The sequence below is a fragment of the Orcinus orca genome, chromosome 2 (genome assembly GCF_937001465.1).
Source record: "Orcinus orca chromosome 2, mOrcOrc1.1, whole genome shotgun sequence".
Lineage (NCBI taxonomy): Eukaryota > Metazoa > Chordata > Mammalia > Artiodactyla > Delphinidae > Orcinus > Orcinus orca.
In genome coordinates this window covers 63,852,818-63,859,402 of record NC_064560.1, presented here as the reverse complement: position 1 = coordinate 63,859,402, position 6,585 = coordinate 63,852,818, and the positions used below count along the sequence as shown (strand labels likewise).

Below are 6,585 nucleotides of genomic sequence, written 5' to 3'. Positions count from 1 at the left end.
CAGAAGAGACGTCAAGTGGCCCTCTCAAGGCCACAGAGCTAGTAAATGGCTGAACTTGGATTGGATATCTGATCTTTGTGACTTAAAAGTCCTTCGGTGGGACGAGAGCCCCATTCTCCCTAGGATGGGGATGGAGGCTCTCAGGACGCCTGAGGCTAATAGAAGACGGCTGCTTTGCCCACATATGTCTGGTACATTTTTGTAGCATGAGAAGCTCTCTTCTCCCATAGCAACCACTTGGGGTTTTCAGCTGCTAACCCTGTCCTCCAGGACAATAGCAGTCTCGTCTAGGCAGGCCCGTGTAACCACACTCCACTCCAACCTCTTTGTGTTAATAAGCCCTGGATCCCACTTCTTTCTTCCAAGCTTCTCATTTATTTTTCCAAAGAGCACAATAAGCACAATTGATTTTAAAATAAAAACCTCTGGCATATGCACAGAGGCATTCTTCAGAGAGGTTAAAAACGATGAGGAGGCATTATTTGCCATTATCCGTACTGTGTAACCTTGCAATTGAAGCACCACAAGACCACAGCGGCCTCCCTTCGTGGTATCCCGTGTAGGCGGCTTTTGCAGGTAGACAATGCCTATGGCAGTGCCTGGGTGTCCTTGGCTCAAGGTGGATGCAAACCACAAAGGACAAAGTCTCTGTAAGTCAGAGCCGGAAGAGGCCTTCTGTACTATCTGGTACAGCTCCTTCCTTTGCTTGACGGGGAAAGCGAGCAGAGAGGGAAGGAAACCTTGGGAATTTGTAAGTCAGTGTGAGCAAAGAGCTACATGGAAGTCTACAGAAAATTCATTCGAAAAAGGGAACTTGGCCTTCCCCTTGGGATGAAGCAAATATTTTCTGTAAAAAGAGGCTCCACTGAGAATTAAGCTTGCATTTTCCTCTCTTTCTAGTGAAAGAGGTGGTGGGAAAACTTCCTGGGAGGATTTGGCAAGTCAACCCTGGAAGAGTTACTAACCGTCAGTCATTGAAGTGGGGGCAGTACTTCATAAGGCGGAGAGAAATCACTTGTGAGGGGTGGGCAAAGGTGGACTGCCGTGTTTGGAGGGTCTGAAGAGAGTTTGAAGGAAGGGATGTGAGATACCTAGGTTAGTTAGGTATTGTCCTAGGTAACTCATCATTAGACATCATTCTTCATGATACCTACTACATAGTTGCACATTTTCACTATGTACCCTCAATAGGGGCTGTTTTCGCTATAATAGGAGGTTTGTGCACTGATTTCCACTATTCTCAGGGTATACACTCAACTCAACATGAGCAAAAATCCACTTCGTAATCATATTTGTCGGTGTCAACATGACCCTCTTCCCAGAACATTTCTTAGGTCTATCGGTATACCTCGACGATACTCTGACTACCCAGATGCCTATACAACATGAAATACCATTGCATCAATAGGCTCATTCATTTCACTAACAGCAGTCATGTTAATAATTTTCATTATCTGAGAGGCATTCACATCCAAATGAGAAGTCCTAACAGTAGAATTAACTACCACAAATTTAGAGTGATTAAATGGATGTCCTCCACCATATCACACATTTGAAGAACCTCCTTACGTTAACCTAAAATGACTAAGAAAGGAAGGAATCGAACCCTCTTCTACTGGTTTCAGGCCAACACCATAGCCATTATGTCTTTCTCTATAATTGAGATATTAGTAAAAAATTATATAACTTTGTCAAAGTTAAGTCACAGGTGAAAATCCTGTATATCTCTATGGTACATCCTTTCCAACTAGGATTTCAAGATGCAACATCGCCCATCATGGAAGAATTACTACACTTTCATGATCACACACTAATAATTGTCTTTTTAATTAGTTCCCTGGTCCTTCTATTATCTCACTAATGTTAACAACTAAGCTAACACATGTCAGCACAATAGACGAACATGAAGTACAGACCATTTGGACGGTTTTACCAGCTATTATTTTGATTTTAATTGCCCTGCCATAACTATAAATCCTCTATGTGATGGATGAGATTAATAACCCATCTCTTACTGTAAAAACCGTAGGTCACCAGTGGTATTGAAGCTATGAGTACACTGACTACGAAGATTTAAGTTTCGACTCCTATATAATCCCAACATCAGACTTAAAACCAGGGGAATTATGACTACTAGAAGTAGACAACCGAGTAGTATTACCCATAGAGATAACAATCCAAATACTAAGCTCCTCGGAAGATGTATTACACTCATGAGCCATACCTTCCTTAGGCCTAAAAACAGACGCAATCCCAGGACGCCTAAATCAAACAACCCTAATACCAACACAACCAGGTTTGTATTACGGACAGTATTCAGAGATTGTGGGTCAAATCATAGCTTCATGCCTATTGTCCTTGAACTAGGACCCCTAAAATACTTTGAAAAATGATCCGCATCAATGCTGTAAGTTCATTAAGAAGCTAGGTAGCGTTAACCTTTTAAGTTAAAGACTGAGGGCTAAGACTCTCCTTAATGGTATGCCGCAATTAGACACATCAGCTTGATTAATTAGCATTTTAGCTACATTTCTAGCACTGTTTACTATATTTCAACTAAAAATCTCAAAGTACACTTACTACTCGAACCCAGAATCAATACATACCAAAGTACAAAAACAGTCTACCCCTTGAGAAACAAAATGAACGAAAATCTATTTGCCACTTTCATTGCCCCTACAATAATAGGTAAGGATGTGAGGTCCTAAGTCCCGGAAGTAGCACATGGCTGTCTGACCCAATCCTGACCCAGTGCAGCTGGGCAGATGGAAGGACAAGGTCGGGGATGCCATCCCAGATACAACTTTCTTGGGTCTGAAACATGAATAATGGTGCATGGAGTCCCAGGGGGATGAGACACAGGGTTGGGGAGAAGGACACCCAATTACATTGCAGACAGGAAGCATCTTCCCTAGCAGAGCCCTGCTCTGGGCTCCCAGAGTTCTAGCAGAGTCCTAGAGATTCTAGCGGAATCCTAAAGATCCCCTGCTGGCTGGGAGGTTGACTTTGCTACTGGATCATGGGGAGGTCCAAGGGTGAGCCAGGGAAACAGCCAGTGGGCTGGGGTGGTAGCCATTCACCAATCGATACTTAATCATTCCAATATTAAGTGTCATGGCTGTGTCATTAGGTATGGTGTGAATACCGGCCTTGCTCTGTGACTCCACATAAATAGCTCTGCTAAGGTCATTAGTGACCACCATGTTCTAAATCTGTTCTAAATCTAATTTTCAGGCCTCATCTTATTTGGTCTTTCAACTGCGTCCAGCACTCTTGAACATTCCTTTCTTCTTGAAACACTCCTTTCTCTTCTTCTGTGGCTTCATTCTTTCCTGGGTTTCTCCTACAGTTGTGACACCTCTTTTTCAATCTCCTGTTCTAGCTCATCCCATTCCATTGGCTGTTTAATTTTGTTATTCCTAAACACTCAGTCTTAAGCTATCTCTTCTTTCAGTTCTCTGCTTTCTTCCTTGGCAATCAGACCCAGGCCCATGTCTTCAATTTCAATTTACACACCAGGTAAGTCACATTTTCATATCACCAGCCCAGAACCTTCCTCTGTTCATTAGCTCTAATCACTTGACTGTCTCAAAAGTGCATCAGGACAAAGTATATTTGTTACACATATCTGATAAAGGACATGTATCCAGAATATACATTCAGAAACTCTGAAAGGTTAATAATAAAAAAAAAAAACCCAATTTTTATCTTGTTTGTTTGTTTTTGGCTGCATTGGATCTTCATTGCTGCGCACAGGCTTTCTCTACTTGCGGCGAGTGGGGGCTACTCTTTGTTGGGGTGCGCGGGCTTCTCATTGCAGTGGCTTTTCTTGTTGTGGAGCATGGGCTCTAGGCACACGTGCTTCGGTAGTTGTGGCACATGGGCTCAGTAGTTATGGCACACAGGCTTAGTTGCTCTGCAACATGTGGGACCTTCCCAGACCAGGGCTCGAACCCGTGTCCCCTGCATCGGCAGGCAGGTTCTTAACCACTGCACCTCCAGGGAAGTGCCCAAACCCAATTTTTTTTTCTTTAAATTTATTTATTTATTTTTGGCTGCACTGGGTCTTCATAGCTGCGTGGGCTTTCTCTAGTGGCAGCGAGTGGGGGCTACTCTTCATTGCGGTGCGTGGGCTTCTCATTGCATTGGCTTCTCTTGTTGCAGAGCATGGGCTCTAGGCACGTGGGCTTCAGTAGTTGTGGCACGCAGGCTCAGTAGTTGTGGCTCGCGGGCTCTAGGGCGCAGGCTCAGTAGTTGTGGCACATGGGCCCAGCCGCTCCGCAGCATGTGGGATCTTCCCAGACCAGGGCTCGAACCCATATCCCCTGCATTGGCAGGAGGATTCTTAACCACTGCACCACCAGGGATGCCCCCCAAACCCAATTTTTAAATGGACAAAAGTTTTTTTTTGTTTTTTTTTTTTGCGGTACATGGGCCTCTCACTGTTGTGGCCTCAGACGCACAGGCTCAGCGGCCATGGCTCACGGGCCCAGCCGCTCCGCAGCATGAGGGACCCTCCCAGACCGGGGCACGAACCCGTGTCCCCTGCAACAGCAGGCGGACTCTCAACCACTGCGCCACCAGGGAAGCCCTGGACAAAAGATCTGAATAGACACTTTAAGAAGATATACAGATGGCAAACAAGCACATGAAAAGATGTCCAACAACGTTAGTCACGAGGGAAATGCAAAATAAAATCACTATACAGCTACTGAAATGGCTAAAATAAAAATGTGGCTAATACCCAGTGCTGGTGAGGATGAGCAGCAGCTGGGCCTCTCATCCATTGCCGGTGGGAATGCAAAATGGTGCGGCCCCGTGGGAAACCAGTTTGGCAGTTTCTCATAAAGTTAAACATGCACTTACCATTCAACCCACAATCTCACTCTATTGATTATCGCTATTTATTCAAGAAAAATGAACACGTATGCTTACACAAAAACCTGTATGTGAACATTTATTGTGGCTTTAATCATAATTACTAAATGTTGGAAGCAAATCAAGTGTCCTTCAACTGGTGAATGAATAAATAAACTGCAATATAGCCATATCACAGAATAGTACTTAGGAATAAAAAGGAACCAACCGTGGATCCATGAAACAACAGATCTGAATTTCAGATGCATTGTGCTAGGTGAAAAAAGCCAGACTCCAAAGGCAACAACACACTGCATGATCCTGTTTAAATGACACCTGGAAAAGACAAAACTCTAGGAACAGAACACAGATCAATTGTTGCCAAAGACCTTGGAAAGGGGCAGGAGGAAACTTTTGGGGGTGATGGGAAACAGGACCAGCTACATAATTGGCAAGGCCCAGTGCAAAATGAAAATGCAGGGCCCCTTGTTAAAAATTATTAAGTATTTCAAGACGGTGACAGGACAGCATTAAGCCAAGCACAGGCCCTTCAAAACACAGCCTTATGTAACTACACAGGTCATGTGCCCATGAAGCAGCCGTGGATGGAAATGTTCCATTTATTTACTGTGGTGGTGGTTACACAGGGTTATGTGTTTGTCAAAACCCATAGAATCATGCACTAAAAAGGATGAATGTTACTGTATGTAAATTAAACCTCAATAAACCTGACACAAAAAACTCAGTCTTGTCATGAGGAAGCCTCGCTAAAGCACGTTGATGTTCATCCTACGGAGGAAAGGCCTGTACGCTTCCAACTGCCCGTGAAAGTCAGGGAAGTACTGAGAGAACGCTCCAGACTGAAGGGGACAGAAACAACATGGTAGCCAAGTGCTACATGTATCCCTGGATGGGATCTTGGGCCAGAAAGGAAAAGACCTAGTTGAGAGGATTGGTGACATTTGAATGCAGGTTGTGGTTTATTTCCTGACCAGGGAGCTTGTATGATGGGAATGAAGAGTGTCTTTGTTGAGGGAGTAAAGGTGATGGAACAGATGCAATTAAATGCTAACTACATTTAGGAAAGTCTGGGAGGAGGGGAGACAGGAGTTCCTTGTGTTCTTGCAGCTCTTCTTTAAGTTTGAAATTATTTCAAAATAAATTTTTTTTTAGTACTTCAGAATCAACAGGTCCAAAACCAAACACAATCTCTCCCAAACCCCCAGCCCTGAGCTTGGCTGCTTCCAGTGTCCTTCTGTCTCAGGAAATGGTATCACCTGCAATCGGTTAAGTGAACTCAAATCTGGAAGGCTCTCCTGATGCTGCCTCTTCCCCTGTGACCCCTGCCTACCTTCCAGGTACTTCTCTCCCCCTTCATAGCTTGCCTTTAGCTGGACCGGCTGCTGCCCACCCCAGAGGCTGCACACATACTGTCCCACCTCCAAACGCCACTTCCTTGGGTAAGCCCTGATTCCCAGGCTGGGTCAGGGCTTGTGCTGTGCTGCCTCGGGGCACCCTGGCCCTTTCCCTCCCTGGGTGTCTCACAAGCACGGTTCTGCATCATCTGCACGATTCTTCTACCAGCACCTGCCTCCACCATGAGGCTGTACTTCCACTCTGGGAGGGACTGGGTCTGGCACTGTGCTTCACACCTGGGGCGGGCTCCATAAATATTTGCTGATGACCATACAGAGATGTGAATGCACCCTGGCACGTCTCTTTGGAGGG

The 6,585-nt window shown here is 45.0% G+C and overlaps 1 pseudogene; it reads left to right on the top strand.

The window, feature by feature from the left end:
* Positions 1 to 1,672: 1,672 nt before the first annotated feature.
* Positions 1,673 to 2,551, top strand: LOC117198308 (cytochrome c oxidase subunit 2-like; annotated as a pseudogene).
* The last annotated feature ends 4,034 nt before the right edge of the window (positions 2,552 to 6,585 follow it).